General features: G+C 47.1%; 1 long non-coding RNA gene across 1 annotated transcript; it reads left to right on the top strand.

Annotated features, from left to right (window-relative positions):
* Positions 1 to 11,356: 11,356 nt before the first annotated feature.
* Positions 11,357 to 15,999, top strand: LOC148053801 (uncharacterized). Its single transcript, XR_015707832.1, has 3 exons — positions 11,357 to 11,489; positions 12,152 to 12,245; positions 15,933 to 15,999. It is a non-coding gene; the product is annotated as an uncharacterized LOC148053801 (long non-coding RNA).
* The last annotated feature ends 9,588 nt before the right edge of the window (positions 16,000 to 25,587 follow it).

Here is a 25,587-nt window from a genome sequence, read left to right as displayed (position 1 = left end):
TGACAAAGGAGCAGGTAACAGGAATATGACATGTTTTTTCCTGAATGACTGAGTCTGTGACACAAGACAAACATCAAGCCACTGAACAGGCAAATCTGTATCTTGGTTTTGCTTTCCTGTGAAATGAGATGGTTTTTTTACATGCCAGCTCTGCTTGGTGTAACATCTTCTGCATGGTTAAAGCAGCTATGTCCCCAGCATGTGGTTACACAGGGTCCTCAGCAACCTTGCCAGAAAATAAGACAACAGAGAGCTATCTGGGGACAAATGTTCTCAGACTTCTCCACTTTTATGGGTCTAAATGACCAACTGCCCCAGTCCTGGTGATGCTGGTGGCCAGGGTGTTGGCTTGCGAGAGGATGGTACTGTCTCAGCTACACTGCAGAGAAACGGCACGTGTGCTGAAGCACGCTGTAGTGCTGGGTGTGGAGCTCTGCCTTGTATCTGAGCTGTTGACCTGAGGTTGCCTCCAGCCCAAGTCATCTGCTGGAGCACTGGAAACAGTAGATTGTAGCAGATTACAGATTGATTGTAGCAGATTACAGGCATGATTAATGCCTGCCAGTTCTGCTCTGTGGTAAATAAGTTCTGCACTGCAAACCTGAATGGTATCTCTTGGCCAGATTACAAACTTGGCTGTTGAAAATATGTAAATGTATTAATGCTCTATGTTAAAGCTTCTGTAGGGCATTTGAGTTCCTTTGCTGCACAGTCTGATTACAGAGTTAGCCTCAGTTGCACAGCCTAGGAGAAAGTTACGCAGTGGATTAAAATTCAGATATATTCTAGATCTCCAAGAGCCTTTGGAAATGGGGGAGTGGATTGGCAGGTTCTAACTGAAGACTTGAACACATCAATCATACTGGAAACCTGGGCAAGGCGGACAATCCTTGAGGCACCGTAAGCCGAATGATGTTGTTTGACAGAGGGTTGTAAACTGAAGGAAGCGTGCAGGCTAACCATCCCAGTAAAAAGCAGAGAAACCTTGTGGAAAGAAAGGCCGGACCTAGATAGGATGATGGTAGTACTGCGTCCCTGTATCGGGTATGCATCACTAAGCTCCTGGCCCAAGTGGCACGCTGAAAGGATCTGAGAAACAGCTAAAGAAGAAGAGAGCAGATTTTCTTCAAATATATCAGAAACAAGAAGTGTGCCAAGGAGTTGACAGAGTCAGCACGTAATCAGAGTATAAAAGGAGCAATTAGAAAAGACGAGCCCATTACAGAGAAGCTGAAGCAATTATTTGCATTATTGTTGATTGTAGAGGAAAACATGGAGATTCCCATGCTGTAATTAACCTTCGTGGGGACTCATCAGAGGATATGTTCAAAACTGAAAAGCCTGGAGCGGAGATTAAGGATCCAATTGATGAAATGGACAGTGATAAACCATCCGGGCTAGTTGTCTTACTTCAGACTTCTTGAGAAAGCCAAGAATGAGACTGCTGAATTAGAAATGGTGGTGTGCAAGTGCTTTCTCAAACCATCTTTGCATCTAACGGCTGAAGTATGGAAAATTTGAAAAAGAGCTCCAGAAAAGATCTGATTGATTTTCGTTTACCCCATAATACCACAGAATGGTATTTGTAGGCAAATGGATGTACATGATTCATGGGGGAAGTGGCAGCAGAGTTCTCTGATGTGGCAGACAAGAGCAATTTATTTAACAGACTGTATTGGGATTCCCAAAATGCTTTAGACAATGTCCTTCACTAAGGGCTGTAAGGAAAATAAGCAGCCATAGTATGAGAAGAAAAGTGCTGGAAAGTATAAATAATTGGTTGAAAGGTCAGAAGTAAGGTGGGAGTAAATAGTCAGTCCTTCTGAGTGCTGGAGACTTGCAGAGACCATGGGTTCAAGGAGAGACTGGACAAGTTAATGCAGGAGAGGTGAGCTGAGGGTTGCAAATACGTAGAAAACGTCTGACTCAAAGTACTGGGAAGGTATTGGGAAAGGTGTCACACATGCCTGCCTCATTCTTACTGTTCCTGTGAATTTGCCTGTGACCACAGCTGGAAGGAGACTGGTAAGTCAGAGAGACTTCTGGTCTGATGCAGTACAGCTACTCCTGCCTTGTTTTGGTGCCCTATCAATGACCACAAGTGTTGGTATGGGGGGTGATTGCTGCAGGACTATTTTCTCATGTGTCATACAGAGAAAAAACAGTGGATCAGTAAAAAAGAAAATTGTAGCAACTACTCAGTTGTATGGAGTCATCTGGGCTGGCTGGTGAATTGGACTTGCTGAGCACGATGTGTTCATTTCAGTATGGGTAATTGCAAAATGACATACAGAAAACCGGTGCTCATGTTTACATGGTGGGGACTATTGTTTGGAAGAAGACGACACAGAAGAGAGCTAAGGATCCTGAAGTGTAAATGACAAGTATGAGCTTGAGATGGGAGTTGGTGGCAAAGGATGGAAGGAAGAAAGATGGATGGAAGGATGCAAGAAAACCCTGAATAAGAGCAGAAAGAGGAACTGTCTTTTCGTTCATCCCTGTCATATGGATGCTGCATCCAGCTACAGTACTTCCCCATTTAAAAGTCTGTTTGGAGATGGCAGAGAAAACAGCCACAAATAAAATTTGGAGGCTAGAAAGTCTGCTTTTGAAAGAAAGTTCCAAGAGCTCGAGTCAAGTGGCTGAAGTGAAGCATAGATTCAAACGAGAAAGAGGGTGCAAAATATCAACCATTGGGATGCTGTGAAGGTTTCTCTGTCATTTAGGGTCTTCATTCCTAAAAGATGTGTGGCCTTCAAGCTGGGAGGGATGGGCCGTGCTTGGGGAATCCCTGGCTGAAGTCCATGAAGGCCTGGACTTAGGGCTAAATTATGAGTTTGGCCCTTTGGAGCTCTAGTATCCAGGAACTAATCAGTAACTCTTGCTGGTTGTCCCAGTTTTACTCTCCTATCATGAATGCAGGTTTTACTCAGCAGATACCCAGCTGTCCTGAAATTGGTGGGATTAGGATGGCTCTTCTTTCTCCCTTAGCCTTGGGTTCATCTCATCCTTGGCCATCAGCAATTGCTCTCCAAGAGCAATAAATGCCAAGCTGTTTGCAGAGAAGACATTTCTTGGAATAGAAACCCTCTCTCCTTTCTCTGCCCTGTCTCCTCTCTCTCCTCTCCCCTCTCTCCCCTCTCCCCTCTCCCCTCTCCCCTCTCCCCTCTCTCTTCTCTCTTCTCTCTTCTCTCTTCTCTCTTCTCTCTTCTCTCTTCTCTCTTCTCTCTTCTCTCTCATCCCTCCTCTCTCCGTTCAGCTCACATTTTTCCAAAATTCTGCTCTGGCCACAGATAACATGTGTGAAATTCAAATGCAAAGAATTTTTTTGAGAAATATAGGCTGTGAAATTGGGCTTATAAATAAGCGCAAACTACGCCCTTAACTGTGGAGTCCTTAGCCTGGCTTAGAAGGCTGCTAATCCCCATCTGCCGTAGAGGTAAATGGCCTGAGGAGGCTTGGACTGTTCCCGTTACAGCTGGGTTTTGTGCTTCCATGTATGGTAGCACTGAAATAATTTGCTTCTCCTGTAATTAATTACTCTTGTGTATACCCAACATGTCTAATCTGCTCCTTCATATGAAAAATCCCCCTTGTCCTTGACCATCCCAAGTCTTTCTGGAAACATCTGGGCTCACCTGGAACCAGACCTAGGTCCAGGGTGGTAGACTTTAGCCTGGGCACCAAGGTGCTTTTCTCTTACCCCCTGTGCTTGCTAAACCCTTAGCTCAGGAAGCCAGAGACCTGCAGGGCAGGAGTCTGCATTAAGAATATGCTCTGTTTTCAAGTGGTTTCACTGTTCTCCACTCCAGCATACAGCCCCTTTCTGAGGTCTCTGCTCCAGGAGGCAGCCACAGCAGGTTGCACCAACCATTCCTCTGTTTAACTCCCTCCAAACTCTGCTGCGTGACACTGAATTTGAAACTGGCATGTGCAGCTCAAGAAGGAAGAGAAAGGAAAAGACAGGAAAAGACAGGAAAGAGTCCTCGGAGCCATCGGTGGTTCTCTGAAATCATCAGCTTTGTGTGCAGCAGCAGCAGCCAAAAAACCAACAGCATGTTGGGCATCCTCACGGAGACACCAGGCATCATTTTGCAGCTCTCCTGCACCTTGTGTACCTCTGGTCTCTGCATCTCAAGTTAGAAAGAGGTGCAGAAAAGCAGCTAAAATGATCAAGGGGATGAAACAGCTGCCTCATAAGACCGAAGACCCGAACTCCAGTTTGCAGGGGAGAAGGTGGTAAGAGGGGGAATGTGGCTGAGGTTTATAACATCATGGAGGTGGTGAGTGAGTTGAAGGCAGAGCTGTCATTCACCAAATCCCACAGCACTAGAACTATGTGCACTTGATGAGTCTAGAAGGAGAGCGGTTTAAAGCAGGTAAAAGAAAGTTCATCTTTACACAGCAGGAAGTGAAAGTGAGGAACTTGCTGCTGGAGAAGGCAGAGGAAAGATAATAACAGCAGGGTCAAAAAAGGATCAGAAAACTCCAGAGGCAACAGGTCCATCAGCAGAGACTGAAGGCAGCAGGCAGGGACATCTCTAACATCCCTGATACAGCAACTGTGGATGCTGGGGAAGAGCAAGGAGGCTGCTTGCAGAGTGGCCAGACTTGTGTGCATCCTAAAGAGCATCTGCTTTTTCTTCTGCCAGAGAAAGAGCCTTAGGCTAGGTCAACACCTCTGATGCATGCGTGAGAGCTCCCAAGGTTGGAGCCGTAAGAACCACAAGGGCTGGCACAGCCGCTTGGTTTAGTTTGCTTTCAGGGTTGTGCTAACCTCAGCGGGAGGATCAGGCAGAGCATGTGCTTCTTGGATGGTGTTGTGAGCAGCATTGCAGCTGGCAGCCTGAGAAAGGGGATCTCTGTGGCTGCTGTGGTACTGCCCTGGAAAGCCACTTCTCCTTTTGTACCAAAGAACTTGCAAGTATTTCTGTCATGGGACCGCTCAGCTGCTCTCACAGAGGAAAAGCAAGATTTGTTTGAAATACTGTGCTTTTAACAAAATGCCCTGACCCCAAGATGAGGACAAACATTGTTTTCTCATAGGAGCAGACACAGTTGGAAAGCTAGAACCAAAATATTTATCAGTGACTAAAACTTTAGATTCTCGTTTTTTGAAAGTTGATTTTAAAACTACCTTTTTAGATGTTAAACTTCTGTGGGAAAATAAAATAATTTGGGAGAGCTACGTCAGTTTTCTGTACTGTGTTTCAGTATGAGCTGTTCTGTGCTGGAGGGAAAGCCTTACCCATTCAGCCCTGAGCAGCATCTTTGCTCTGGTCTTCTGGGACCTCACAGCACTGATGGGGATTTGGCCCTTATCCAGAGCTGAAATCAGCCATGTAGGCAGCAAGTGTGCATGCGTGTGCATTTGAGTGGGATGTTCTCTGACTCCCACATTTGGCTTCTCTCTTTGGATAAATTAATGCTGCAAAATTTTGCTTGAATAGGTTTGCCAAGCACGTCCCCGGATGGTAGACCATTACCTGCAGCCTTACCCTGTATGTGCAACAACAGCCAGCAAGAAAAAGCCTTTTCACCACGGCTCACGGTGTTTGAGGTTGCTCCTTCACTGTGCTAGCAGCAGCTCTCCACTGCTAGTGTAACAGCTTTGTCTGGGATTTTGCTGGAATAACCCATCACTCCTCTGTGGGCATTGCTATGGAGAGAGGCTGAAAGCAAAGAGAGAGGACACAGAGAGGAGGAAGTACATCAGGAATGGCATTTACTTTGTAGATTTTACTGCTTTTTGATGTGCCCCTGCAAGCAGGAGTCTCTGCCCCCTGCCCCCCCCTCCTTCCTACCCTGCTGACCTGCTGTCCTTGGAAGCTGGCACAAGTGGGTCATAAGGTCTGAGAAATTACTCCTACTGCAAAATCACTGCTTTTGCCATTTATTTTTCATATGTGCCAGTTCCCCACAGGGGAATGTCTTTGTGGCCTGTCCACCACTGTTCACAGGGCAGTGCAGGACCAACTCTTTCATGCACAGCACTGTCTTTTCTGGCCTCAGATGTTTGCCCAGCTCGAGCACCAGTGCCTACTGCATTTGCTCACTCTCCATCTTTGTCCGTATCACCATTGCTCACTGTGTTCTTCCTGAGAAGATGCCCTCTGAAGCACATGGTACAAATCAGCCTTTACAGCTTGCTACCACCTGGCCAGCTGCGAGGGGTGCAGGGTCTGGGGAGAGGACTGGACTCTCTGTTGGCTCATTCTCTGACACTGCTGAGTGCAAGAGCTTTTATTCCGTATTGTGGTCCCCGCAGCCTACGTGGCTTATGGCAGCAGGTTTGGTCATTGTTAATGTTGCTATTGTTACTACCTGAGCTATGTATAACGTGCATTTTAAATCTCATCTCATATCTGCCACATTCTGCGTTGAACTGCAAATCAGGCATTGTATAAAAACAAGGGAGAGAGCCTATGTGCGTGTGCATGTCTGTGTGTTCTACAGGAACCCGAGGTGGAAATGCAATGCAGAAACCCGTCATGATAACATGCCCTCTATGTGGGAGGGAGCAAGAGGGAGTGTGTTTGATTGCCTAAATAGAAAGGCTGCATGGGCAGCCTTTGTTTCGGAAGTTATGTAAGGAGATTTTGAGTGCTGCTTAAGTGCTTGGCTGACTGGTTTGTCCTAACAGAAGTGCCTGCACATTCTCCCGTTGTGCGAGCTCTCAGGAGACGCCTGGGAGTTCGGGATGCAGAGCCGAGCTGGAGTGTGTAGGCCTGCTATTGACTCTGATGATGGTGAAAAGACAGGGTTCCCATTTGCACATTAATCCTTGCTGTGCAAGCATGCTAGCCCAGTACTGGGAGCTGCTGGGGATGGACCCTCCTGCTCGAGATCAGATGTTCCTGGGATAATTCAGGTGGGCAGGGACCTCGGGAGGTCGTCTGGTCCATGGCTATAGCTATGTGTGTCGGGGTATATTCATCAAAGATTATGCTTTTACTCAATACCTATCTCTGGAGGTCCTGAGGCTTCGGACGAGTGCCCCTCCTCCCTGAAGGATGCCCAGTAACTGCTTTTCTTTTCTCAACTGTCATCCGTGCACTGTCCGAAATCTAGCCATTGCTGCTGAACACATCAAGGACAAAGGCAGAGTTATGAATCCGCTCTACCACAGAGATAGGACTCAGTATAATTAGCAACTTTTTATGTGGATAAATGAATCAAAGCTTCTTCTACTCCTGGGACATTTTAACTCTTCACAGCTTCTATTATTAGTTGTAGAACCATTTTTTTTCTCAATTTCTGGCTAGGAAAACCTGCAATAAGAAAGAAGTCCACACTGAACTGGCCCTGCTGAGCTGCTTGACCCCATGGACAAATGTGTGACGATGGAGCATGGCGCACATCTAGGGACATCTCTGGGCTGTCACGTGGAGCACTGGAAAGCAACTGTAAGGCTGCAAAGCAAATATGTCATTTGGCCTTGTGGGTGGGCAGGGCTTTCAGTCCTAGTAAGCAGCTACGGCACTTCCACAGTCAGAGACCAAACTGGGAGCATTGGATTTTATTAGTTTCCCAATAATATTCCTGTTGTCTTTATTGCAGAAGGCCAGGGGGTTTGCATTGACCAGACAGTGTGGAGTCTCAGGCCTTGTTTGGGCTTCAGCTGGTTTTAGCTGCATTTAACAGTTGCCTGTTGGTCAGTAACTATTGTCCGACTTGCTGTAGCTTGAGCTCTGTGAACATGTGCTAAAGGGCTGGTGAACCCAGGCATTGCTGTGTAGCAAACAACAGCCCTTTATGTTAAGTTAAGCTGGAGGAGACTACTGGGCAACTTCCAAACTTGAGCTGGGAACCAGCGAGAAGGCAGTGTTAGCAAAACACATGAAAATGAATCCAAGCGTGCGCAAGACTGAGGAGGAAGAAATCACTACTGTGAATGGCAGACTCTTCTTGGCAATGACTTCAAGGTGCTGATGACTTGTTCTGCTTGAGGAAGACCTGACCTTTCTCCAGTGTGGAGTTACCAGCAGCAAATTGTGCCTGACCAATTTGATTGCCTTGTGTGAGGAAACAACAGATGAGAGCAATGGATATTGCATACCTTGGCTTTAGCAAGGTGTTTAACATGGTCTCTCAATTCACGAGATACAGATGACTCCAGTGGAAAACTGGCTGGACCACCAACTCACAGAGTTGCAATCAGCAGTACTAAGTCCAAGTGGTGGCCAGCTACTAGTGGCTTCCTTTTTGGACCCTGTGTCCCTCTACTCTGGCACTGGTAAGGCCACATCCAGTGTCCCATTTTGGGCTCCCCGGTTCAGGAGAGAGATCAACATACAGGAGCAAGTCTGGAGGAGGGCCACAGAGACGGTTGCGGGTTTAAGCATACGGCAAACAAGAAGACGCTATGAAAAGGTGAAGGGCGATCTAATTGCTGTTTTATGCTACCTAATGGATAGTCATAGAGAGGAAGCCAGACTCTTGAAAGACAACAGATAATAGTCACAGTTTGGAACAGCAGAACTTCTGGTTGGTCATAAGGGAACAGCCTTCCCCATTAGGGTGGTGAAACAGTGGGACAGAGGCCAAAGAGGTGGTGGGATCTCCATCTTAGGAGGTATTCCACACTTGACTGCACGAGGCCTTGAGTGATGCAATTCAGCTAGGACGTCAGCTCTGCTCTGACCGGTAGTTGGATGAGAGACCTCCAGTGTCCACACCGACCAAAATCTTTCTGTGATTATTGTATTGGCACACTTCAGTGGAGAGTGTAGCAGGACATGACACATCCCTCTTGTTTTTGAAAGCTAAGATATTTGATAAGGACCTTACCCTGTTATGAGCACCTTGAGAGGGTTAAGACAAGAACCGAGATCTTGGGAAATACCAGAAATATGATAACTTCATCTTTGCCTGTGGCAAACAAACTGTACTATTCATGCTCTAATTTCCTGGACAACTTGGTTTTCTTCTGAGAATACCTGCTGCACTCAGAGCACCGTGTAGTGAGTGAAGGGGGTCTAGCTGGGCAGAACCACAGCTGCATTAGCAGCGCGAGTGCTGAGCGAAGTTCAGTGCTGCTGGATGTCCAAGGACTACCTTTGAGAGAGGCACATCTGGGAGCCAGGTTGAAGGAGGAGAATATATCTCCTCATGTCATAGGGCACCGTGAGAACTCCCTGATCTTTCTCAGACTTACTTCTACGGGTGATAAGCGCAACAGAAAAACACAAGAGGAAGCAAAAGATTCCCTATTCAGAGCAGGGTTTGATGTGTAGTAAACAAGCCCTGAGGCTGTACACTGAATGATGAAGATACAAACTGCACTGAACAGTGCAGGAATGCAGCACAAAACAATGTAATGTGTAGCTGTCCAGAAAAGACTGGTTAATCTGTCTGGAAATAAAGATGTGGAGCACAGACAGTGCACCATGTCAGCGTGAAACTGGTGAGTGCTGCAGGTGCTGAGCTCCACGAAAGAGCCAGTCCATGAGAGGTGTGCGGGGCAGAATGGACAGAGACTGCTCAGAGCAAACTGGCTGCAAAGTCCTGGCCCGGGAGGCAGGCTCGGGACCTGGGAAGGAGTGGGGTCAGTGAGATAGACCCACCCAGGACACTACAACTGCTGAGCACTTCATTGGCAGGAGGGTACTTAGAAATGCTGCAAATTGAGAGAACAGGCAGGGGTGGTTCCTCCTATCTGAGCTGCAAGCATAAAGGAGTTTTGACGCATTATTAAAGGCATCTGTTGTGCCTGGGAATGCAGCAGTGGTGTTTTGGGTGTGATCCTGCCTTGAAAGAAGTCTGGGATGGATGGTCATCCCTTACATGCTGTATTCAAACCTAGAAAAACAAGGGAACAAATGCTAATAGCAACATATGGGCCCAGTCTGGCTACTGGGACCGAGGTTATACCCACTGGGGGCTCTTCCTTCTCTGCAGGACCACGTGAGACAATGCTGTGCCCCAGAGCTGACTGAAGAGCACTGATTCTCCTTGGAAAATGCAAATCACCCTCATTGTTTCTACATCTTGTCAGATTGTATAAAGATGCTTCCAGTTTATGCCAGGCCACCGTGTGAGTTGCTCTCTGTATCCTCTCTGCCCTCCCCACCACTGTTCCCCTTCTGCATCAGGGATGAACACAGGAGAGCGTTAGACCAAGAACAGACCTACTGAGTTTCCTTATTCATTTGATAAGGCCTGTTAGTACACCTGTACTGATTGACATTAATTAGCTGTTAATCTTTCCTAGTGCTCCTCTATCAGCCCTCCCAGGACTTCCGGATATGGCCTCAGATGACAGGACTGTCTGCCTGTGCTGCACAGCTCCACTGGTACTCTGAGCGATGCCAAAGGTCTGTACCAGCAGCAGACGCTGACCATCCAGGCACAGGTTATTGTTTATATCAGCTAAATTAGCAAGTGACCCAGGCCTGCTTCCTGCTGCACTGCCCAGCAGTCCTGCTTATTTACCATTTAGCTCTGAAATTGCAATAACGAGATTACTTGATATAAAGCAAAGCTCCACCAGGTTTCCCGCTCTGGCTCTCCTCCTCCCGTTCTGCACAGAGGGCTCTCTCCCAGGAGGAGTCAGCAGTGGATTTGCTGCTAGAGATTGTGCTTGCTCTGGCTTTACCTATATCCTTCAAAGAGAATCACTGTGAGGAAGGAAGAGCTGTTAGTTTAATCAGACTATTTATCCCTTCAAAGTGAGCAGTTCACTTGGAATAAGTAAGGGAGCTCAGTGGGCTCAGCTAACAGCAGCTTATCCCACCAATTTGTGCTTCCGGAGATGGCTTCTCCCTTCTCCTGAAGGTGCAGGGGAAGCGGTGGGTGAGAGGTATGCTTGGTTCAGACACACAGAGCAGGGGTATAGCTGTTGCCGGTGCAAAAAATGCAGTTATAGAGGAGCCTGGAGCTATGAGAGCATTTGGGAGAAACATATTAATAGACTGAGCAAGGCAATGAGCATTTGTGGGATTGACAGCAATAAGGTTTTATCGATTGGGACTCATGGGTCCTTGCAGGGAGGGTGGCTGGGTGCTGTAAGTGTTAGCAGCAGTGAGACAAGCGGTAGTGGTCCAGTGCAAGCTGGGTCTGGTGCATCTGGTCTGAAAATGAGTGGTTGAGGAGAAGGGCTGGTGGCTCCATCATGCATAAGGACAGATTACACTCAAATCCGGTCTCCCAACAAGATATTTTCTGTTCCTGCTTGGGAATGTGGTGCGAGTGGCCCTTCTGATGGAGCGAGGAGAGCTTTTAAAGAAAGCTCTACTATGTTTAATTCCCAGACTGAGAAACAAATCCTCAAAGCAGGTGTGATGGCGAAACAGGGGGTTTTGCCCAATTTGTGGCAAAGTGAAGGCCTAACTTGTTGCAAATGTGATGCCTTCACAGGTGGATGTGTTCTTCTTCTGCTCAAACATTGGAGGATGGGGCTTCATTTTGCACATAAGGCCATCTGTGGAGGGGGTTGATGCAGGAAAGGAGCAGTTGTAGAGTAAATGGGACTGTATGTGAGAGTGCAGGTGAGTAATGTGTCCAGCCTTATTCACAACAGCACCACTTCATCCTGCACCAGCAGAGCCCTGGTCGCGCCCTCCCCAATTCCTGTCTGCATGAATCTGAGCAAAAAAACTTTTGGTGGATGGTGATTTGGCTGCAGCTGGATTTACCCAGAGTTTTGGGATCATGAAAAGGGACCCGCATGCCAACCCCACCCTGCCCTGAGTACTGATGAGGAGTACAGAGATGGCAGATCTTGTTAGAGCAGAAGTGTGTAATAGAGCCTGTGCCTTCTTGTGCTGCTGTTTGAGCCATAGCCACGAGAGTGGGGCACAGCTTTCTCTGGACACGTCCTAATGCATGGATAAACCCGAATTTTAACTCTTACCTGCCCCCAGTTACTCAAGGCCCATGAAGGAGGTTATTCTGTTGCATCAGAGCAGATGGACAGAGTAGCTAGGGACACATTCAGACAAGAGCTGCCACATGGTAGAGGAGAAAACCGTGGAAATCTGATAATTGAGGATAAGGTTGGGGAAGGCAGTAGGACCTGCCTCAAGGGAGGCACTTGGTCAGCCCGTCTTCCTTGCCCTGTGCTGATGGAGTCAAGGTGCTACAGTTAAATTGCTGATGCTGGCAATTGCACAGGATCTTGTATATTAATCGCACTCTTGTTCTGTTGCAGACATGTGTGAAAAATTACCGTGCCGAAACTACACTAATCGCAGCATGCAGTACATATACTTGCAAGCACAGTATGCAAAGTCTGACCATGCCAGGTAAGGATATGCTACAGTTCTCTCACACTTGCTTATGACTATTTAGTATCTGCCCAGCAGCAGCACCAGTGAACCCCGATTATATTATGCTGTGGCTTTATTATATTAGGTGCTGCACAAAGAAACAAAAATGCTCCTTTTCCCAAAAGCAGCTTAGAGGCCAAGCGTGGGACTGGGGCTCTGGGCACCTGTAGTCTGTAACGTTGTCTTCTCTGCGTCTCTTTGGATTTCATGCAATTTGCACTATACAGATCATTAACACAAATGTGTTGATCAAATCTCTGTGACTAACTAGAAATTGAGATTTTATTCTTCCCTTGCCTCCACTAAGAGGTAATAGACCCCATGCCCAAAGGTTATTAGGGATCCAGATTGCACCTGTATAACCCTTGGCGAGTTCCTGAAGTGTGTGTGTGTTGATGATGAACTTGTGATTTATAAACCTCCTATTTACAAATTAATTCTCAAGCACAGACACTTAGGCTGACCTGAGAAACGAGCACTGACAAATACCTTTCAAGCCCATTATATTCTTGCTAAATGTACTGCTCTCTCCGGCCTCTGCATTGGGAAAGAGCTCCATGTTAGAAAACATATCAATGGTAAAATTAAAAGGGATAACAGTTTCATTGCTTATTATCTGAGATTGTTTGCAGTTACTATCATCCTTTTAACTTGAGGTCTGAGCTAGCAGCCAAGCTAGAGGGCAGGTATTTACCCCTGTTCCTGGTGCCACCACCTTCCTTGTTGAATGACTTATTGCGTGGTTGTGGAGGAGTTATGACAGAAATGAGGCCTGTCCCATGGGAGGGTCAGCTGGTGAGTGCTGGGTGCAGCTTTTGGGGTAGACTCTGGAGGGGGAGAGCTTTGCTGACAGCCATTGGATTTGTCATTCATCTGCCATCAACCAACAGCTTTTGAAGACCATAGCAGGAATCTGGGCAGGGGATGGTGTGGTAATCTAGCACCTGCTCTTGCTAGCAGTGATGTGCTTGTGTTTTCTTTGCTGCGCCTGGACTTGCTGAGAAGCCAGGACAGGCTCTCATCTGGCTAAGCGACAGTCCTTTTGTTGATGTCTCCATGTGAATTACCCACTGCCTGCAGTCACAGGATCCTGGAGTTTCATGTCGCTGTATTCCCTGGCACCTTGACTTTCAGGAGAATAAATTTCCACCGGTGCCTGTAGCTGCATTAATTACTGAGCATGCCCGGAGGAGCTTGTGTGAGATGACCCTTTCTTCCCTGAGGCCCTCTGGGAACCAGAAAAAAGGCTGCTTGGAGTCCCTGTGCCCTGAACAGCTGGATTCCCTAGGAGCATGCCTAATCACAGCAACAGGAAGCAGAGATAAATGTGTGCAATGTCCCAGAGCTTTGAATATCTGCCCAGGAAGTGGGATACCTGCAGGCCTCTTTCTACCTACAGGAGGAATGAGCATACATCTGGCACTGCATCATGGCATGTGATCGTACCTGCAGGTAACTGTGCAGCTTATTCAGTCCCTGCTCAAAACATGCCTGGCCCAGACATGGATGCCATTGCGCTGATGGGCAATGTGCAGTGCTGAATGCTCCAGCATCAATCCAAGCCCTGCGTATTGGTATATGCAGCTGGAGCAACCCATGGCTGGCTCTGCTAGATGACACTGCAGGGCTGTTAGGAACAGATTTTTCCTGTAAAACTCAGAGCCTGCAAGACAAGAGGTACCTACCTGGAAGCAGCAGCTGCATATCACATTCTTACAGGCCCCTGCAACTCTCTGCTTGTGAAGCTGACACAAGAAGGTACTTCAAAGCTGCCTCGGTGCAGCTCCCAGTAACCTGGTGTGGGATGTCCGTATGGGGTAAGGTGGAGTTTACTTGCCCAGACAGAGATGTCCAGGGATGTGAGAGGTCCTGGAGTACATAAGAAGTCACCCCAGGGATGGAAGTTGTGACACAGGACCTACTGGAGTCCCATGCCCTTTTGGAATGACAGCTGGAGGCAAAGCTGGGTCTCCTGGGGCATCTCAATCGGCACCAGACGTCTGTGTGGGCAGCTGAATCCATATTTTGGTTGCAGAGCAGACACTGGCTTCACTTGAATCTCTCTCCAGACCTTGCCAACTAGAGCTCCAGGGCTTGGTTTGGTTGCCTTAATACCAATCTCCAAGTACTATCTTTGATTCCCCAGGGTGCCCCACCTGGACATGAGTCTCCCATAGACCCTGTATTTGATCTCTCAGCATGGTGCGGATTTCTGGGATACCCCAAGGCATCCAAAGCAGGACTATGAGTCAACGCGTATGCAGCTGAATCCCAGTTCCGTTGACCATGGTAGGAAAATGTACATCCTGCTCCCTTGTAGGTGTCCAAATTTGAGCTGAACCCCTCAGTTGGCTCTCCCTGGCCGAATGAGATCTCTGTTTCTAAATGGAGTCTGACGTGGTAGCTGAGATGGTGATGCTGGCACTAGGTATATCCACGATTAGGTGAGATGAATCTTGCAGATGCGATTTAAGATTGTGTCCGTTTTACTTGTTCATATCCATCCGAGAGCTGTGCTTCGCCGGATGCTTTGGAGACCTCTTTGTGGTGGCATGTTTTCAGTGCAGGTTGAGACCTGCGGGTTGTGATGTTTTCAGTCCATTTTATAGGAGTGATGTTGATTTTACCATTTGAGTTTCATGGTCATAATGTCATATGGGACCAAATGAAATGCTCTTCACATTTAATTATCATTAAATTATTAATTTACCTTTATCACCCAGATTTATCATTCCATCAACATAACGGGTTATGCTGATAAAGTCTATTTTCTGTGAACTCCCATAGAACAGCCAGCTATTCCCTGTCCGACTGACAGGCCTGTAATTACCCAAGTCTTCTCATTTACCTTTCTAAATATTGGCACAGAATTACCTTTTTTCCCATCTGCTGGACCTCCTGGCTCTGTTCTCACTTCCTCACTTCCACCCATAGAGCTGCTTTGGCTGACTCTCATACAGTCCACACAGGTTTTTGCCTTCAGTGAGGACAGGAGCTCTCAGTTATCTCTATGGTTTCTTCCTGTAAGGGAGTCGCATTTCTGCCCATCCTGAAAAGTGGGAAGCCACCCCTGGGTTTGTTCTTCCTTTTCTGTGAAGCAAGGTGTGACTTCCTTACTGAGAGCAATATTTGCAAGGAAATCTGGGTCACTAGATCAGTCTAAAGGGAACTTGCAATAATTTTGTGGCATCTTTTGTGGAGGAGAAAACAGGTCTTTGGTCTCACAATGGTCTTGTGAAGGCTGAGAAGTTTTCCAGCCCTCTGCACAGGCAGAACATGGTGTCCATCTGTGCTGATGGTGTGATGCTTCCTGGTTGGTGCTCACACATCAGTCCTTTTGGCAAGCCTACATCAGTTTCTCTTGTGCATCATGCATGACCATTCCTCATGTTTCGGTCTGGTCAGCTCCTTGGCTGTCTGCTCAGTTATAATCTTCTTGGGAAGCAAGAAGTCTGGAGTCAGGAACTTGAGAATCCAGCTGACAGTCTCAGGCTCTCTTGGATCAAATTTTTCTCCGTGCAAGCTTAGTAAACCCTTTGCTAGGATTAATAAGCAAACCCAGGTCTGCGCCCAAGTCCCAGCCCATGTGTATCTCTGGCTGCTGACTCTTCTCACCTCACTTATCCTGTGAGTGATCCTCTCACCTGCCTCTTTCCCAAGTAGCTCCACAGAGATGTGCTGTTGAATGGAGACCGTCTCCGTGCCTGCCACTGCTGGACATGCAACCAAGGAATTAGAGCAGCACAAATGGCAAGTTTAACCAACTCATTACCCTTCAGTATACAGTAAATAAAATAATTGGCTTTAGACCCCTCTCAAAACCTCTGCTGTCTTCCTGACAGAAGGGTCACAGCGTTTCAATGCTGTGCGCACAAGCATTAGGCAGCACTGGGGAACTGGAAACCGGAAATGTTTTCTCTTCGGGCAAACATGATAAATGTGTATTTACATAAAAATGGAATCAGGAAAAGCTAACGAGTGTTAAATACCGACTCTGGAGGCTCTGATATGAAGGGAAGTGCAGAGTATCAGGAACGGATGGATTTGAAAGCTTGCAGAAAGACTCATCAGAGCAGTTCCAGCTGCCTGAACTCATATATAAGGCAAAAAGGAAAAGGTGGCCAGAAAACATCACCAGCCTTAAGACATGGGCAGTTGTGGTGTTGGCAGGGATTTTGCCTGACATGCTTCTGCAGTGTCCTAGAAGGTATTAGCAGATATTTGACTAATGGGGTCTGGGTGATAGTGGATATCTGGATATTTCCACATGCAAAAAGTGTGGGAAAAGCCCTTCTATGACAGCTGTGAAGGAAATTTAGCGGTCACAGATTAAGGGGAGAGTACTTGCAGGGACTAATAGCATGTTAATGGATGGGAATCAAAGACTAGAATGAGTATTTGGTTTTCGTGGGGAAGGGGAATTAAGTGTCAAGTGGTGTGAAGATCTGTGCTGGAGCTGGCAGTACTCAACATATTCACAAGAAAAGGAGGCAATTGTGAGTGGCAGTATTTTTTCATTGGTGCAGTATTGTTTAGGATAGTCAAATCTAAATCTGTCTGTGCAGCCCTGCACTAGCTCCTGTGTCCTTGGGCTGCATCCTAAGCTCTAAAAGAGATCCTGCAGGTCTTATGGCTGTTTGTTGTTCTTGGCCACACTCAGTGCCCTGGCATCCAGTGCCCCAAATTTAGCATCACAGGACAAAAAGTCACTGCAAGGAGATCTGTAAGGAGACAAGGACCTGTAGGAAACTGAGTCCTCACCACATGTGTTGGGCTCTGCCAGGACTCCTCATGTTTGCTCTGGAGAAAATTTGCCAGGACCAGTATTCAGCAATAGCTGCAGAATTGGCTTGGGGTGTCTTTAAATACACTGATAGGCACCGGATGCTCAATTAAAAAAAAAAAAAAAAAAAAAAAAAGTAATCTTTAAGGCTATTTAAATTTGTGCTGAGGGTGGGATTCAGCGCCTGGGGCCACTGGTCTGTGAACAGACTCAGAGCTGGCCCTGCAGCCAGGGCAGCTCTGTAGTCTTGGATATGCCTCCTGCGCTGCCACCATAACCATAAAAGCTTACAAGTCTCTCTCTCTCTAGGGCACAGAGTCACTTTTCTTCTATTGCATATCATATTTAATACACCGTAAAGGCTAACAAGTATGTCAGCACCTTAATACTGCAATGTACTCTAGGACCAAATGTAATGCATAGATACCACAAATGATACTTGGACTGCATCCCAGTCCCCCCATCCTGCACCTTTTCCCTCTGTGTTTTAGGGAATTAATTCCCAGGATCTTAAAGATGAAGGAATCCTCTACTTTTTCGATATTGCAAGAGGCACAAGAAAGCCTTTGAAATGGGTTGCAGGTTTAATGCTTAGGAGGAATGCTTAATTTGGACTCCCTAAGATATCCTTGATCAGATAAATGATGAAGGGCTGCAGCAAGAAGGGACACAAATGCTTGACCAAAAGTTTGAGAAAGCTTAAAAAAAAAAAATCCTCAAAAACAGCAAAATAGACAAATTTGAGGGGGGGGGGGGGAAGTCAAGAAACCAAACAAGAGGGTCCTGTTCGGTGACACATGAATTTGCCAAAACTGCAATAAATAGACAGGCAGAGCTGAAGTGTGAAGTGTGGAGGTGTACTCCTGCTTGTAATTATAGAGAAACAAACACACTTTGTCATCCTTGTGGGAGAAAGCATCCTTATGAAATGCCTAGCATCCACCTTGTTGCTGAGATTAATACACTGGATATTTACATGTTAATGCAACACATCTTTGCTCAGACCATCATAATGCCATTAAAAATAAGTAAATGCATTCAAAGGATTGTTCAAAGGAAAATTACTAGTAGTGGATAAAAAGAAGCCCTGAAAAAAGATACCCAGGAAACATGGAGAAGGCGAGAGGTGATAGGCACAAGCTGCATTAAGGGAAGGTTAGACTAGAAATAAGGAAAAATATTCCTATGCAGGGGAGCGGTTAGGGGCCCAGGAGAAGATAATTCCTCCCAGATGTTTGTTCAACCCCTTCTTATAAGCAAGCTTATACACTCCAGCACAGCATGGTTGTATTGATATGGTATTCACCTTTGTCCATATTATGTTAGAGCTGTTATCAAGCTATTTGTTCCCTAATCTGTATTTCTGAAATGGGCTGTTCTTGCATAGGCTCTGGGCACGTGTCCTCCCTAAATTGCAGCCTATTTTTTGCAGACTATTCCTCCTAATTTGTCAAGGTTACTTTGAATTCTAATCCTGGCTTCTAAGTTGATCCACCTGCAGATTTAATAAGAAAAGTCTTTATGCCATCATGAAAGTCAGGTATGAAACACTGAATAACGCTCAGCCTTGGCCAGATTTTCTCTTGATATATTTTCCCATTTTGAGCTAAAACCATCTCCCAAGTAAATTTTTTTTTTTTTTTTTTAGTAGTAGATGGTTTTGCACTTGTTTTAGAGAAGCTTAACTTACAAGACTTTCTCTACCTCATCTATAGCAATGTCACACAAGATGGTGTCAAAAGCTGTGTGGAAATCCCTGTAGATGGCATCTTCTCTGGGATGTCAGGAGGATTCTTGGAGAAAACTGCTGAATGCTCTGGACCTGCAAGTCTGGAAGCCCTCCATGATGAAAGTCATCAAGGCCAGCTAATATAAAAATTAACTTCCTGATCTGTTATCTGCTTCCCTTGTATCACTGAAGATTTCACACTTCTGCCACTGGAGCTAACTGGAGTAGCTCCCTTTTGAGTAAAGGCTGTAGCAAAAAGAGCCTCGTGCTTGTGACTGTCGCTTCTCGACAGCATTTCTACGTGGTGAATTGCTGGACCACCCCTTGCCGTCACACTCTGCGTACTGCCAGTGCCTCACGGAGCAGTCGTGGGTGCCTCTTGAGTCCTCTGAGGCTGTGTCTTGTTTAGCACCTGGACCCTCTGACTTTGTGCTTAATTCCCTGTGCTGTTCTTAACTATCCATCCCAAGTAATCTGAAGTGTTTTTCCTTTCTTTTCACTTCTGTCCTATGGTTGACGTCAGTGCAAAGTTTCTAGTTTTGAAAAGCTGGTCTTTTACGAAGTTCCTCCTGCTGCTTACTCCTCAGAATACTTTTCACTTGTTGCTGTTGTTTCTCTAAGTAACCACGAGTTCTATTTAGCATCTGTGTAGATTTCCCTTCCATGGGCTCTTCCTCACTGATTTTACCAGTTTATGAAGCAGCTGGTTTTGTTGTTGTTGTTGTTGTTGTTGTTGTTGTTGTTTTTCTTCCCTTTTGGCCAGAATCAAATCTAGAAAAAACTTCAGCTTTAGGGTTTTTGTTTGTCTACTTTACCTTTTGGATAAGAGCTGTTCTGCCAATGCAGTCATAAAACTTGCCAAGCAATCAGTGATTTACAGGATCCCTGTCAAGCAATTCTGAGTAGCTAAAATCCCTTGCTACCACCAAATACTGTTTTTTGAATGATATTGTGAACCACTCATTAAAATGGCTGGTCTGTTTTCTCTGCCTAGCTGAATTTCTGTATGCCGCTGCTCTAGTAGCACCCATTTTTCCTTCTTTAATTCTTATTCAGAGACTATTTCCTCCTGCAGTCTCATACTCAGTGAATGTACCTATGCTCTTGAGATCCTCCTTTTTCTCCTTGTTCGCCCTTCCTGAACAAGCTATAGAGTTGGATATTAATATTCCAGACATAAGTTATCCCAACAAGCCTGTTATGCCAATTAAATCAGAATTTTGCTTTGTATGAAGAATTTGAGCTCCTCCTGTTTGTTCTAATGTTTGTATACACAGATTTCTAAGACATTAAATGCGTTGTCCACTATTGTCCTTGTCCTCTTATGAACTATAAATGGTTCAAAAAACATCCTGAAATCAGTATGGTTTCTTGCTTGTTAAAAGGTTGTTTCAGAACATTACTTCTCTGGTGGTTAGAATCCTATTAATTTTCAGTCTATGTTCATGGCAAATTTATATTTATTTATTCTTGTGCCAATTTGTGCTTTGGATTAAATAGGTCCTCTCCCTCCATGGTGTTTACTTCCCCGTTGTATTTATAGCAAGCATTTCTGCCTCTCCTTAGCCTTTGCTTTGTGGCATTGAACAAACTGAGTTCTGTCATTTCTGATGGACTCCCATTTTTGAGCAGAAATCCTTAGGATCAGCGCCTAAGCATGCGCCTGTTCCTTTCCTCCGCTAAATTGCATTGGAGAGATGTTGCTCCAGATCTCAAGATCAGGCAGCCCTTCTTGTGCAATAACCTTTGTATTGACAATGCTTCAACTTTAGGCCAGCTACAAATTTTGTGATAATTCCTGCTGGAATCGCTCCATGAAATATTAACTCCTAGATGGCTGTTTGTTAGCTGATCCATTGCCTACTGGTAGAAATTAATATCAGGGTCTGGACACCTTGAGGCAGGGGGTCCTTGGTTTGCCATCAGCAGGTGAGCAAGGGCTCCAGGAGACGGGATCGTACTCAGTGCTCTCTGCTGTGAAAAGGGGTGCTGCTGGACACTGCACTGGGCTGCAGATTGGGGATGGGATGTGGGTAGCATGCTCATTTGCAGCTCCCTGGAGGAGGAGCTCAGCTGGGCTTGGTCTGTTCCTGAGACAGTGGCTTGAGGTGCCAGAAACCAAGCGGTAATTCCAGAAAAGGATCCTTTTAAATAAGGCAATTTTAGCGTAAACTGTAAAACTCTGCAGATGCTGAAGACAAGAAGTCTGGCTTGTCCAAACACAGGTGTTTACTGCTGTCATCCCAGGGCTGCTCCAACAACCAGGAGGAGTGTTAGAAATTAACAGGCTGAAACTGTGTCAGAAACTAGGCAAAGTGGATTAGTGTGGCAATGAACGGGCAGGCTGCTCTTCTGTCCTGGTGGAGCACACCTCTCATGGTGCAGACTGGTCCTGCTGGTGTGATGGGCACGCCAGGCTTGGGCTGCACTGCAGCGTCACTCCCTGTCCTCCCCTCTCCAGCCCTTCTGATGGGGCAAGCCCCACACGCTGTGCCCACCGCCCCAGGCTGCGCCTGGGATGTGGACCATGTGGTCTTGCGTCCCGTCCTCCAGCAGTGGGTAGTGAGTGCCCCAGGGCATCTCGAGTGGCCCTGGGTGCTGATGTTTAGGCACTGCAGCCACCCAGAAGATCTGACCCGTGACTGGTCAGCTTTGGGTTAAGCTGCCTGTGTGTAGGTGTGCAGGGATAGGCATCTCCATGGGTGCTGAATGTGATGCCTTGACTTCTTTTACAGTTGCCGGAGACCGAAAAGTGTTTCAGCTTGCTCTGGGCATCTCTTATTTGACAGGTGAATTGCTCTGGTTCAAATAAATGTGAAGGCAGAGCTGGCCAGAGCTTTGTGGTGATCTGTCTTGATCTGCTCTTGCAGCCAACTTTCTTAAAGGAACCAAGAGGCTTTTAAACTCAAACAAGCCAGGTTTTATTGCAATATGAGCTAAAATACTTAACAGAGATATCTCAAAGAGACAGATCAGATTGAATAGGACTAAAAAGGGTTTATTTAACTCTCCCCTGCCCACTTGCAGAAAGTACTGCCTCCAGGCTTGTCTTTAGTTGTCTGCCTTTCTGAGGTGCAGAAAACTCTGCACGGTCTCCTTTGGGTCCAGGGACATTTCTCCCTCTTTCAATAGTGTCTCCTCCCCACATGCTTTTGTGCTGCAGATGTCCCAGCACCTCCTGCCACATCTGCTGAGCCTAGCCAGCTCTGAATTCCCTGTGTCAGTGTGGAGAGAACCTCAATGAAGATTTGTTTGTGAGGATGGTAAGGAAGAACGCTTCATCACTGCAGCATACTCATAATTGGCAACACAGGATCTGCTGCAAAATGTTCCTGGTTCCCAAAGGGAGAGACCAGAGAGGCTCCAGAAAAAAAAAGCTCTAGACTTCTTTGAGGTACCCTTGCATGGAGGGGAGGGGAAGGGGCTTTCACAGGCCTTCAGTGAGGTTCAGTGGCTCTCTCTTGTGCTCAGTGTGCATGCAGGGTGTCTGTTTGCCCCAGGCAATCTCAGCCAGATGCTGCTTTCCTAGAACTATCATTCAAGAAGGGCAAGGAGGATCTGGGGAGCTACAGGCTGGTGAGCTTCACCTCCTGGAGGATGTTTTCAGGCACATAAAGGACAAGAAATGTCTGGGAACAACCAGCAGGGATTTACCAAGCGTGCCTGACCAACTCAATTACCTCCTATGATGTGATGTCTGGCTGTACGGAAAAAGGGGGAGCAGTGGATATTGTTTATAGTGATTTTTTAGCAACGCTTCTGATGTCACAAAGCATCCTTATAGCCATGCTGGGTAGGTATGGACAGGCTGAATGTATGGTAAGATGGGTGGAAATCTGTCTAGCTGTTGTGTTTAAGGAATACTAGTCAACACTGCTCCTTCTGTCAGTCCCAGCATGGGTACCTGTAAGCCACCTGCTGCTGCTGGCATTCCCTCTTTCCAAGAAAGCACTTATGCTCTTCATGAGAGGGCTGTCTTTGCCAAACAGCTCTGACTTACCAGCATCCATGCCAGTCTGCTGGGATCCCCTTTAAGAGGCTCAGCCCTGCTTCAGATAGCTCTTCTCTATGGCTGTTCTCAGAGCTGGTGGTGGCTCTTTGCTAAGGACACTTGGACATCCCACCTCCAAGCCATGCCCAGCTCCTCCAGGTAATGAGCTCCAGCCCTTTATTTCCTCTCTGGGCTTTTCCCTCTCCCCATAGGCAATGGTGCATCTCACCAGAGCCTGTGTTGTTTCTGTCAAGGGTATCCAGACTGACTCACTCATGGGTGCAGCTCCCCAGAAGACCATGACAGAACAGCCTGTGCTGTACTTGAGGTCTGGCCCTGCTGTCTGGAGAACCGAGGAGCACCCTTGGCAGTCTTCTCAGCACCACAGCCTGGCTTCTCCTTGATGCCTCTGCCAGGTAATGGAAGGACGATGACTGGAAGCAGGGAAGACCTAGAGGAAGAGGCCCTCCAGGAGTGTGCAGAAGATCCAGGGGCTGCGGTAACTCAAGGTGACCAAGGTGTCGCTGTGAATGCTTTTGCACTGTGCCAAGCTGTCTGTGCAAATAAGGTCCTCTTATGTTGGGAGGGAGAAGCCCTGTGGTGTTTGGCGGACGATGAGCCAGTAGTGAAGAGGCTGCACAGTTTTCTGCTGTGTGAAGAGTTATGTAAGCTCTGAATAATAACAGAGCTGTTAAATATGACTTCTCAGGGTTGAATGCAAAAAAATACCAAAGCGATCGTCCTGGCAGGCACAACAGGAGCTGGAGGGAAGAAAAGTGCTGTGAAGGAAGGATCTTTGTGACTCGAGCTCTTGTCTTCCCCACCAGCAGTCAGAAGCAAAGCTGCGTTGAGAATATGTGAGCTGCAACCTTCCCTAAAGGACAGAGCTCATGTCAGGCCTCTGGTCTGTCTCCACTCTGCTCTGCTTTAGGGACTTGCAAACTGTTACCACCAAACTGCTGTTGGAAAGGGGAGCTCAGCAATGGCCCTGTCCTGCTTTCAGTGTGTGCAGTGGGGTGGGAGGCAAATGAGGGTCTGCAAGGCACCAGGGCTGTTGTGAGGATGGAAAAGAGGCAAGCCAAGGGGCCTGGTGCTCCTTGTGGTATACTCCTCTAGAACACAGAGAGTGGGTTTTCCTCAGATGTGTAATATATAAAAGCACGACTCCTCCTTGAGAAGAACCTGCTAAAGACGTCTGTGGGTGTGCAACTCTTGCCCAGTGAGGCAGTAAACACAATCTTCCTGCTTCCAACTCGCTGAGCCACCGATCCTCGACACCCTGGGTGCATCCCCTGTACCTGGAGGTACGTACGCAGTCTGCCTCCCCTGCCAGGCCATGCTGCAGGACGCGTTGCAGAGGCTCACAAGGACACATAGCTTAGCACTCTCCCTTCCACCCTGGGGGAAAACTCTGCTCTCTCCTTGCAGATATGGAGGCCAAATGAGTGAGTTAAACAGTGTGAAGGGATTGTCACTGGATGGCTATCATCTCTAGATGGGTTTGGTTCAGGCCAAATCATGCTCTCCCAAACTGTTCCTGGATGAGCATGGGGAGGTTTTGCTGGACAGGGACTGTGCTCAGGGGTAATTTGTGTGTTGAGCTCACTTGTGGAGGTTGAAGAGAGTTTGACAGCCTGGACATGGGCTGGGTGATGCCAGCCGACGTTAGTGCTGGAGAACAGTCCTGGGCACATTTGATTTACTAGTACAAAGAGACATCCTGGCTGGACAAGCAGTAGAGCTGGGCTGGTGAAGGGCTTGGTGCCAGGTGTGGGAATGGTGCCTGCTGCATGGAGCAAGGTGTGTTCACAGCTGGAGGACTCACGGGAGAAGTGTGTGGACAGCACAGGCTCCTTAGACACAGGCTCCTCCATATGGAGGTGGGCAGCTGACAGATTCACAGCGACGGTTTAGGCACAGGGCTGCGCAAAGGGGTAGGCTCTTGTTGTGTATGTGGCTTCAAGCATTTGTGTCCCCTGGGACACGAGTCCAGTGTCCTTGGCTGTGCCTGATGGGAGCACACAATCTCATGCTCGGCTCAGCTCTGGGTCCGAACATGCCATGGAGATGCTGCCTGGAGAGCACTGCTGTCTCCAAGCTGAGCAGAGATGAGCAGGGGACCAGTTTGGTTCAGAGATGGCCCGTGAGCTCAGCTTTGCTGGCTCGAGGGCAGCAGTTCTGGTGCTTGGCTGTTTCTCTGCAATGGGCTGAAGCCATGTGTGCTCCTCCCCGATTCCGGGAAGAGGATGGTGCCTTTGCAGCTGTTTGTTCTTGGGAACTGACAGTCCCAGGAAAGCTGCCAAATCTCTGGCTGATGGATGAGCCCCTCTCAGAGCCTGAAAACCTTTCAGACAAACAGAGCAGAGCTCTTTAGGGAGCTGCATGTGGGGATAATTCAGAGTGAGGGGGCAGAATTGAAAATGGGAGCGCTGTAAAGGGTGGTGACAAAAATGCCTCTTCACACGCATTGGAGTCCCCAAAGCTGTGCTAGGAACAGAGTCTGGGAAGCTGAGATTACTGGCCTGAGAGAGGGAGAATATGAAAGGAGTTAAGACACAGTGAAGATGTGAGCTCCTGACATGATGCGGAAGCAATGTGCCTTAAGAACAGGCATTAAAATGAGCAAATTCGGAATGAAGAGAATGAAATGATTCCTGTCGCAGCTGGAGATCTGGGGAACTCCTGGCCACAGTGTGCCATTAAACTAAGCGACTCGGGAGTTAAACATCATCTTCTCTGGCACTGTTTGTGGCTCAGTACTTCCAGCAAACCCTTCTCAGTTGAAAGGCTCCTTAAAGGGAAGCCAAATTACCCT

Source organism: Nipponia nippon, unplaced genomic scaffold (genome assembly GCF_047370975.1).
Source record: "Nipponia nippon isolate SJK-2023a ecotype South Korea unplaced genomic scaffold, ASM4737097v1 scaffold_36, whole genome shotgun sequence".
In the NCBI taxonomy this organism is placed as follows: Eukaryota; Metazoa; Chordata; class Aves; order Pelecaniformes; family Threskiornithidae; genus Nipponia; species Nipponia nippon.
Note: the sequence above shows the minus strand (reverse complement) of the source record. Positions and strands in the feature narration are given on the sequence as shown.